General features: G+C 39.8%; 1 non-coding gene across 1 annotated transcript; it reads right to left on the bottom strand.

Moving 5' to 3' along the window:
- Positions 1-11,241: 11,241 nt before the first annotated feature.
- On the bottom strand, positions 11,242-11,348 carry LOC148570855 (small nucleolar RNA R71). The gene has a single exon (XR_015908373.1). It is a non-coding gene; the product is annotated as a small nucleolar RNA R71 (small nucleolar RNA).
- Positions 11,349-11,550: the final 202 nt, after the last annotated feature.

The following is an 11,550-nucleotide window of genomic DNA, read 5'->3' as shown; positions in this document are numbered from 1 at the left end:
TTGGTTTTATTTGTTTCTTGTTAGCATTTGTTTTTGTTTTCTCTTATCACCATGAATTCTCACCCCTTTGGCTATGAGTTTGGTTCAAACTATGTTGTAGGAAATGGAAGCTTTAATGAGGAATTGCATCAAGAATTTGGAGATCAAAGTTTAACAAGAGTGCTTAGGGAGATGACTACTCTCCTCACGGAGATGCGCAAGGACCAAAAGGCATTTTATGCTATCCAAGCCGTTCAAGCGCCACCCCAACATGACTACTCTTTGGATTCTTATGGGTATAATCCTAATCCTAATGCATACCAATCTAATGTATGTGATGACCCTTATTGTAATTGTCAACCACAACCACCACATACATATGATCCCCCTCCTCAACATAGCCCTCAACAACCATACTCACAAGCCTCATACCACCATTCACCTCTATATGATCCCAACTCATACCCACCATACCAACCACCATTTGAACCATACTCCTAAGAGCCACAAATTCCATGTACAACACCTCAAGACTCTCACCAATATGAACCACCTTCCAACAATAACACCTCTCCCTCAAACAATGCACCCTCTCTTCCACCACCACCCCCCGACGAAACCCTCACGCAAGAACTAAGAGATCTTGAATCTCATATCATGAGGCAACAAGAGAGGACGAAAAAGGAGTTTAAGGAGATAGAAGCCAAGATGGCTATCATAGCAGAAGCCATGAGCCACATAACCTCCCACCTAAGCTCATGCTCCCCAAGTACTCCCATTGTTGAATGTGGAGGAGCAACCAAGGAGCTTAGTGAGGGAGTGAATTTGGAGCTCCAAGATAAGGAAGATGAGTTAAAGCAAGAAGTGCAACAAGAGGAGGAGGTAGAGATTATTAAACAAAAGGAAGTAGTGGTTGGGTACTTAGAATATGTTGATTACATAGAGGAATCTCAAGTTGAAGAGCCTTCTTCCACGGAGTTAGGAAGGGATGTTAAGGAAGTGGATAGAGAGTTGAGGGATATTGATCAAGAAATGGATTCTATTATTAGTGATTGTTTGTCCACATTGATCAATCCCCTTGATGATCTTATTGAGCCTTCTTCCATTGGATTAGAAAGCAATGTTGAGGAGGATGTGCAACCTCCAAGGCATATTGTGAGCAAAGAATTGGAAGAAGTGTTCCAAGCAACAAGCCCTCCTATATATGATGATTCCACATCAACACATGATCCTTTTGAGCTTGATGAGTCCTTCCCCGTTATGCTTGGAATTGATGTTGAGGTAGACTTCACTAAACCTCCTATTTATGGTTTGAGTGTGGGGACGAAATAGAAGAAGTTGGTGAGCAAAGAATTGAAATTGAAGAAGCTTGCAAAGAGGTGGAAGTTGCAAAGGAAGACCACAAGGAAATGGATCTTGCATTGGCCAAGTGTGGGGAGGTCGTCCTCCCTAAACCACCATCATTCAACACAATATTCAAGTGGATAAAATTCCTATCCATAAGCTTCACTTTCTCACTTGAATATGGTTTGCTTGAAAATGATGGTCAACTTAGAGCCCTTTGTGGAGTTAAGAGTATGGGAGAGTTGTGTAGTGGTTGGAGACATCCCTCTAAGTTCATTATGGTTGGAAGCTCGAAATTGAGGAGCACGGATTGGTGTAGTGCTCAAATGAATGGGTCTAGGAGAATGCTTTGGTGCTCACATGAGAATTCGGATCACTTGCCACCCAAATGGAATTGTCTTGATCAACTAGAAGATGGGTGTGAAAATAAGATATGGGATCCCGGATCACAACATGAAGACCAATTTTGGGAGCTCATATCTTGGGAAGAACTTCCCCCAAGCTTGGTGAAGATGGTTGGAAGTTCTAACAACCAATTGAAGAGCAAGCATTCTTGGAGGTTCAAGGATGAATACAAGTATAAGCCACCTTGACAATGAGCCTCCCATATGTCCAACTTAAGTACTTAAACTAAAAGTGATTGGTGGGAGACACCCCACCATGGTAAACTCTTTCCATTCTCTTATAGATATAATGAATGAATGAATTGAGTCGCCATTGTAGGTAGCTTCTTTACTCTTTAGTATATTTTATCTTGCTTGCTAGGTTGTTTATACACTTTACGCATTAAATAAGGATAGTTCTTTGAATTTGAGTTTTTGCTTCGATTGCAAGTTTCCTCAAGTTGTTTGAAATATTCTCAAAAATTCAAAAATATGGTTAATTTAACATTTTGGCTGGTTTTTGAGTCATAGAGAAGGATAGGAGATTTGTAAGCTGTTTGTAGTGTTGAAAAAAAATAAAAGGGGTAGGGACGCGTGCGCACGCTGTACGCGCACGCGTCGACCCGAGAGTTGCGTGCACACCACGCGTGCAATGTGCTTCTTGCGTAAGTTTCATCCCACGCGGACGCGTACATCACACGTACGCGTCGGCATAAAATTCCCCTTCCACGCTTAAGCACACCTGCTGCTTGCACGTCCACTCCTTTTATGCCATCCCACGCGCACGCGTACCGTACGCGAACGCGTGGATTCAAAACTATAACCCCCATCCACGTGAAGAACCCTAGCGCAGTCGCGTACTCCTCTTCTCTATTCTTCAATGTTTTATATCTTCTCTCCCTCCATTACCAGCCTCCAAATTCTGCAACACCCACAACCGCCCCTGTCCGGCGACCTCGTTCTACCGCCGACCCACCGTCGACCACCGCAACCATTCCTTCCCTCTTGCGCCTCTGCTTCTTTCTTCCCCCTCTCACTTCTCCCTCTCTCCCTACTCTCAGCCAACGCCACCGCGGCCAGCCATTGCCGCCGGCGAGCACCCAACCACCGTCACCACTCACAACTCTTCCCCCCTTTTCCCCTCTATCTCTTCGAGACTTCACCACTTCTCCACCTGAATCCATGCCTTTGCCCTTGCTCTGTTTTTCTGCTCGACACCCTTGCCTCACCACCCTCTGCTCCGCCACCGTATCGCTGCCTTTCTTGGACGTTACTGTAGCTCTGTAACTTCTTTCTCCTCTCAGCCTCATTTATTTTCTGTTCTGTTTCCAGGTTCCCCTGCCATAGCTCTGTTCTGTACTTCCTTTTATTAATTCTGTTTATTAATTTTAGTTAGAATAGTTGTTTAATTTTTGCTTGTTAGGCTAGATATAAATGCATGCTGTTAGGTAGTTAGGATGTGGTTAGAAGATTCTAGGCCTGATAAGTGCTCCGTTCTTGTTTACTTTTCGAATAGTGCATGCTTTGCTGAATAATGATTGATGTGATGATTTCTGTTTTGTATGCTATTACCTACTGCTGTTTTGCTGCGATTGAATTGTATGATTGTGTTTGATGCTACCTGAACATATGTAAATCCATGCTCTTACCATGCTTTGTGCAAGTTTTGGATTCATATGACTATTTTTGCTGCCGTTTGCTATCCGAGAACGTCTAATTTACTACCGGAATGTTGCCCGAATTTCTGAAAATTATTCTATACTTTGACTTGCAACATAAGAATTGAACTTCACACTTTTTGAACTGAGTTTTGCCTGCCCTGAACTTTCAACAAGTTCACTTCATAGGTTGCCTGGGTTGGCATTTCCGTGCTTATTTGTGTTTCCCATGATATGCATTGGAATGGTTAGTTCAAGGAGTTGTTTGTTGGATTTCTGTGACAAATAATGCCTTGCCTAACTCATCTATGTGAACCTTCATGTTTTTTCAATGCCAAGTTAAATCAGATGCCTTTTAACTCGTACTAAGTTTACCATTTAACTTTAACTTGCATTTCCCTGAATATGGTTCATTCACTTGCGATGTTTGGTGCATTCACTAGTGTAACTCTTTTTAATTCAAAATGATTTTCAACTTGCTTTCGGTTATACCTAGTGCGTATTTTACTCTTTCAACACCAATTGTTGCAAAATTTTGTGACCATGACATTGTTGATGACTTGTTTCTATTATATGCTTTGATACAATTTCATAATTCATCATCAATGACTGCATCTTTTTCATGGATGTGAGTATGCTTATTGGCCACACTTTGTGTTTTTCCTTTGAATTGAGCCAAGAACCGTCGTACCACTAATCTTTGAACCGATTTTCTAACTTCTCACTCGTTTAACCAACTAACTTTTTGTTTTTGTTTTCAACTTAACTCCTTTAATCATTCTTTTGGGTATGATGTTTCTTGGGCTTAATAAACAAAGCATTGTGCAAATACGGCTTGAATTCTTGGTTTGTGGCTTTGTTTGACTTTTGAATTATGTTTCTTGCATTCCAAGAATTCTTCTCTCTTGACTCACTTCATGGTCATATGTCAATCCTCTTTGTTTTTGATTAGGTCACTCCTTGCTTTGTTTTCCTCTACGTGTCTTAATTGCTTATATCCTGTATATCTCTTTTTCAGGATGGCCGACAGAGAAAAAGCCAAGGTCACTTTAAAGAAGAGGAAGAAATCTCAAGCCTTCACTGCTTCTCCTTACTATGATTATGCCAAGAACCCTCTTAATGAGGAGGACAAGGCTAAGCAACAGCTTCCGCCTACAGATACTCACCGGTTCCCTAACCTCTATTGTGAGCTCCGGTTCCTTACATACCGGAAGAAGAATCTGAAAATAGAGAAGAAATTGGCCATCCCCACTGACCTGAGGCAATCCATTCATGCCCGTATTGAGGGAATGGGCCTGGGCTTTATTAATAGGGAGCTCGGTAGGATAAACTCATCTTGGGTGAAGGAATTTTACTGTAACTTCTTCAGACACACCCTGGATTCAGTCCCCCTGAGAGGCGATCAGATATTGGTTATGGAGGTAGCTATTCAGGATAGGCTCGGTTGTCTGCCTAGGACCGGTGGCACAGATGCCATTGAGCAGGCAGAGAATGCGATACATTGTATGACCTTTGATTATGCTGCTCTGAGGGATGTTATTGCCACCCCGGATGCCCCTTGGGTGATGGATGCTAACAACAGGAAGCCCAAGGTTATGCTGTTTACTCATCTTTCGAGGGAGGCCAGGACGTGGCAACAGATCTTTACCCATTACGTTATGCCTACCATCTACTTTACAGAGATTCCAGTGGACATGCTCGTCCTGATTGGATGTGTTATGGAGGGAAAGGAGGTCTACTTCCCCCGGTTGATCAGGCGATACATGTGGTGAGCACATGTCCGTGGCATACTTCCATTTCCCACTTTGGTCACTGAGATGATTCAGCTGGCCGGTGCCCCATTGGACGCAGATGATGTATTACCATCCCCGGATGATGAAAAGGAGGACATCATTCCGTGGGGGACATAGGTGAACGAAAAGCCCCCATCTCGGCGCCCATCTAGAGCAAGAGCAGTAGCAGTCGGACCTTCTTCTTCATCAGCTCCAGCAGGACCATCAGCACCAGCAACATCTACAACACCACTACCACCAGCACCCCAGCCGACGTATCTTTTAGTACAGCATCTGATCCGCTTCATGGAGTGCAATGAGCGCCGTATCATGCGGGGCCTGGACAGAGTGGATCAGATGTTTGTGGCGCTGGGCGTGGAGGTACCTCTTCTTCCAGACTCTTCCGCATCCAAGGAGGAGGAGCAGGAGGAGGAGCTAGCTCAGACAGAGGCGCATTTACAAACACATGCCATCCCAGAGGCCCAGCAGCCCCCTGCGGACCCTCAGCCAGATCCTCAGCAGCCTCTTGAGCAGCCACAACCTCAGTTCCAGCAGCCAGATGCGACTGTTGACCCCCATCCTAAGCCCGATCAGTAGCATCGAGGACGATGCTTAATTCTAAGTGTGGAGAGGTCACCGTCATCGCCGTCGGTGGGATTACAACTTTGGGTGATAAGTTCGGACATTTATCTTTTATTTTGTGTTATTTCTAGTATTTTGCACTTTGTTTTACCGCACTTCTTGGATCATTATATATATTTGTCATTTTGATCCTTTTATTTTAGTTGTTGCATTTTGCACCATAGTTTGGATATACTCTTCATTTTAGATTTTTAGTTGAATTTACATTTGTAGTTGATAGTGTATATATATGTAGTTGCTTTAGTAGTGATTATGATTTGAAAAATATGGATTATTGGAGCTTCGTTTACCCTTTTTACATATGAAATTTGGTTTGATTGAAAAAGTGGTAAACTAAGAAAATTTTTTAAAATTTTCTCAATCACAACGTTACATCAATAAGCTTAGTCAAAATGATGAAATTTTCCAAGAAATTTAATTCTAGGGCACCACCCTAATTGATTGAAAAATTTTTTTTAGAACTTGCTTGAATTGTACACTTTGTGGATCATGTTTTGAGCTAAGAACACAAGCATGTAAGTTTTGAGCCTTAACTGTGTGGCTACATCATATAACCACTTATTTTCATTCTTGTGTGCATTATTCTCTTCCTATGATTGTGATCTTTGATTTGTTTGATTCTTTATGTCCATTATCTTGTGTATACATGCACTTATATGATTGAGGCCATTGTTTCAAATAGCTCACTTACCCATACAGCCTACCTTTTATCTTCCATTGATTAGCCAATTTTGAGCCTATGCTTAACCCATTTGTTCTTAATTGTAGCACATTACAAGCCTAAGTGAAAAACAATAAATGTCCCTTAACTTGGATCTTTGATTGGCTTAGGCTAGTGAGAGTGTTCATTATTTGATTTTGGGAGAGTTGGGAACATTGGGTAGAGATAAAAGTGTGTTTGTGTTTTTGTTGAAAAATCTTGGGAATTGGGTACATAATCATGTGTAAATCATATGCATTGATGTTCTTGTATATATTTTAGTAATATATATATATATATATATATATATATATATATAGAAAAAGAAAGAAAAAAGAATTGCAATAAAAAGGGGACAAAAATGTCCCAAAGTCCAAAGTTTAATAAGAATCAATGCATATGTGTGGTGATCAAAATAAAATGCATGTGTGTGAAAAAATGAAGAATGGTAGTTAGGTTTGTTTAGAATTGTATAGGTTGTCATAGGTTAGGTGGGAAGTTTAAGTTGACAAAGATTCAAATTTCAAGCTCACTTAACCATATGCATCCTACCTTAACCCTAGCCCCATTACAACCTATGGGAAAGTCCTCATGATATTTGTATGCATGCATGAAATAATTGTTGATTCTTAGATGAAAAACAAATCTTAGAAAGCATGATTAGGGGAGAATTGAGTGAATCAACCCTATACACTTGAGTGCCTAGAGCGGATACACATCCAGTGAGGGTTCGATCGCTCAATTACATGTTTCCACCCATGATCATCATTTCTTGCAAGTTTGTAAAATCTTTCAATGATTCAATTCAATTGAGGGTTTGCTTTGATTGCTATTGCTTTAGCCCTTGTACTTGTACATGTATTCTTGGAAATTGATTTGTTTTGACCAAGTAGATGCCTTCATTTAGATAGATTGCATATAGATAGGTTGTATATAGTTAGTTTGCTTTGAATAAATGTTGATACCCTTTGCTTCTTTCTTGATTTTAGCATGAGGACATGCTTAGTTTAAGTGTGGGGAGTTTTGATATACCCCAATTTTATGGTTTATCTTGTGCTTCTTTTGAGGGATTTTATCACTTTTTCCCACATTTATTCAATGAAATAGCATGGTTTTGTAATTCTCCCTTAATTTGCGCTTAAGTATAAAAACATGTTTTTTAGGCCCTTAAATTGGTGATTTTAATTCACTTTAATTCCATTCCATGCCTTGATGTGTTTGTTGAGTGATTTCAGGTTCATAAGGCAAGTATTGGATGGAATAAATTAAGAGAAAAGCATGCAAAGTGGAGAATGCATGAGGAAACAAGGATTTAGAGTACATCAATCCAAGCGTACGCGTGGAAGTGAAGTTGCATGGCGACGCGTATGCGTACATGACGCGTACACATGGATGGGAAAATTGCCAAGCGACGCGCACGCATGACCCACGCGTACGCATTGATGCTCGCACGTGACTCACTTAAAGGCAAAATGCTGGGGCGATTTCTGAGCTGCCAGGGTTCAAATCCAACTTGTTTCTGAGGGTATTTCATGCAGAATTGAAGATTGAGCAAAGGGGGAGCACTTAGTTAGTCAACATGAGCCTTTAGTTAGTTTTCTAGAGAGAGAAGCCCCCTCTTCTCTCTAGAATTAGGTTAGGATTAGGTTAATTTCTCTTAGATCTAGGTCCAATTTCAAGTTTTCATCTTGTTTTCTTTATGATTTCTTGTTTCTACTACTTGATTCTCTTAGTTTTCATGTTAATGTCCCTTTTTATGCTCTCTTTTATATTGATGAACCATTGTTGGATCTTGATTTCTTCTAATGCAATTTTATGTTTCCATGTCTTCTTTTATGTTCATCTCAATTGTTATTGTTGATTTCTTGTTTATGATGGTCATGGACCTTGTTAATTCTTACATTTTGTGATGTTTACTTTTCTTGCACTCTAGGTGTTTGATAGAATATTTCCTCTAGTTTTTGAGTAGTTTCTTTTACTCTTGGCCTAGGCTAAGGGAGTTGAGTGATCTTGAGTCATTGTGTCTCATTGAATTGGTGATTTTAGAACCCTTAGTGGTCAATTTGGTAACCATTGACTCTAGTATACTACTAAGTCAATTAGTAGCTAGGTTAAGACTTATGGATTGATGTTGATCAAGCCATTTGACGTACTCCAAGCATAGGAGTAGATATTACGTACTTAAGGCTTTAGTGAGTAGACCTAATGAGCTCGGTTCCTCAAAATTGTCAATGTATGGTTTGTAGACAAGGATGGTGATCTCAATTTCCCATGTCTTAGCCAAGAGTTCTTCCCATTATTTTATTAGTTCTTGTTGTTTACTTTCTTGATTTTATATTTTCTTGCCCATTTATTTTCTTGTCCCTTTATAAATCAAACCCTCTTGCATCTTCATAGCCAATAATTGACCACTTCATTGCAATTCCTTGTGAGATGATCCAGAGTTTAAATACTTCGGTAAATTTTAATTTGGGGTTTGTACTTGTGACAACCAAAATTTTTGATTGGGAGGATTCTTTGTTGGTGTAGAACTATACTTGCAATGAGAATTCATTCAATTAAGGAAATTCTATACCGTATATGAAATTCAAACATCATGCGTCCATTCAAGCATCACTTAGTGTGCGTGTGCACAACCTCCTGTGCGTACGCACGGGTCGAGATTTTTCGCAGAGTGTGCGGACGCACAAATCTGTGCTTCCGCACAGGTGGACGCACATGCCTTCATTAAAATAGCACGTGACTTGCGATTTTGGTGGATTTGAGGCCCATTTCTGAAGCCATTTAGCTCATAAGGAAGGGAGAATGAAGACAATAGTATATCATAGCATTAGAGTAGCTTAGGAGTAGTGGTAGATAGTTTTTAGTGTAGTTTTTGTTTATGTTTTTCATCATCTTCTCTACTAGGGTTTTTACATTCAAGTGCCATTTCAATTTTGATCTTGGATTTTGCTAATTCCCATTGTAAGTATCTCTTTATCATTACTCTTTATAGTTACATTATTCTTACACTTTCTTATATTTCAAGTTATAGTTCAATTTCACTTCTCTCTTGCAATTTCTATTTCTTGTTGATGAATTTTATGTTTGATGATTGTTACATTCTTTCTTGAGTCTTTATTGTTGATTAAGATTATTTGTTGCTTTTGGTTTCAAGCCTTTTCTCATTTTTCCCATGTTTAAGCTTTTTGCCCACCAAGTGTTTGACAAAATGCCAAGCATGATTTTGGCCTAGTTTTCTATCTCTTGGCTTGGGCAAAGTGAGCCATTGGGTTCCTAGAGTTGGAATGTCCAACATTTAGTGTCAATTTTGGATTGTTAATTGTTCTTGTTCCCACTAATGCTATGTTGTTGCTAAGTTAATTAGCAAGCAATTTACGATTTGTGGGTTAAGAACACTTATGCTCATTTAACTTACTTTCCGATGTGAGAGTTAATCAAGTGAGATTGATCCATTCTATTTGGCATAGTTGTGGTTCCAACAAGGAAAGGACCCTTAGCTCACTTCAAGCCAAGATGCTTTTTTTAATTCAATTTCTTTATACACATTTACATTAGCTCTTTTTATACTTTACTTGTCTATATTGCATAGTTACTTCATTAATTCCTTTATTAGTCCATTTATTACAATTTTGCATGTTCTTTCATTGCTTTATATGTTCATCCCTTTATTGAAAACCCCATGATCCTCACAACCAAGATTGCACACTCATTGGTCTCAAGTGTCCTTGGGAGACGATCCGGGAATTGAAACTCCCGGAATTGAATTGGTTTTGAATTGTGACATATCCTTTAGATCAAACATTTGATTTGGGTATTAATTGTTGGTCTAGGCTATACTTTCAACGATAAGATTCTAATTTGTGAAAACCTAGATCAACGGTGTAATCTGGCCCAACATCAAATTTGGCGCCGTTACCGAGGAATCACTTTAAGTGCAATGAGTACTAAAATTTTGGTTGTTGTGAATATGTAAATAATGTGAATTTTTGTTTTTATTTGCTACTTGGCACTAACTTTGTAGATATTGTCTCTATCTAGCTAGTCTTGGTAGTTGTTAATTGTTAGGTTGGTTTATGTTTGTTTGTATATTTTGGTTTTGGCTTTTCATAATTGCATGCTTCTATTGTTTCCTTAGTTGAATGACACGGTCGCTTCCAGACCCAAGCTTGGCCCCTTTTGATCTGGAAATAGAAAGAACTTTAACTCATATAAGGCAAGCTCGACGCCAGTTAGCATTTGTGAATAGTAAATCGGGTTTGCTTGAAGAGCACTCCAATTCACTATCACCATCAATCCGTGACTATCATTCATCAATCAACGAGGAAACTTTATATTCATCTGTAGGTAGTGCTAAAATCTCTGTGAGTGACTCAGGTAACAACACCATGGTGGATCCACCTCGTAGAATCACCATGAGGGAAGCCAGAGCTCCTGATATTAATTTGCAACCGATACAAATCCGGTATTCGGCTTTGGATCCAAATTTTAAGCTTAAGACTGGCACAATCAACTTGCTTCCCAAGTACAATGGACTACCCGGGGAAGATCCTCTTAAGCATCTCAAGGATTTTCAAGTTGCATGCTCCACTGCGAGAAGACATGGTGCAGATGAAGTAGTAGTTTTGGTGTTTACTTTCCCTTTCTCTTTAGAGGAAAAAGCAAAAGAATGATTTTATACTCACCCGGGAGACGTGATTTCCAATTGGGACTTATTGCGTAAGGAATTTCTGGAAAAGTTCTACCCACCACAAAAGACAGACAAGTTGCGAAAGGAAATATCTTGCATTATGCAACGAGATGGGGAGACTCTTTATGAATACTGGAAGAGATTCAAGAAGTTGTTGGAAGCTTGCCCCCACCACCATATTGATGAGTTGGTACTTATTAGCTATTTTTTTCAAGGGATGAATCCCCAAGATAAGCTTCTCCTAGATGCCTCTAGTAGAGGATCCCTTACAAAAAACAAGACCGCCGAGGAAGCGTGGGAGATCATAGCGGATTTGGCGGACTCCACTCAACACTCAAGGGCAAGGAATCCATAACCAAAAGCTTTAAGTGAAGTTTCTCTC

This window comes from Arachis ipaensis, chromosome B3 (genome assembly GCF_059453495.1).
Source record: "Arachis ipaensis isolate K30076 ecotype BB chromosome B3, ASM5945349v1, whole genome shotgun sequence".
Classification (NCBI taxonomy): domain Eukaryota; kingdom Viridiplantae; phylum Streptophyta; class Magnoliopsida; order Fabales; family Fabaceae; genus Arachis; species Arachis ipaensis.
This window is presented reverse-complemented; position numbering and strand designations above follow the sequence as displayed.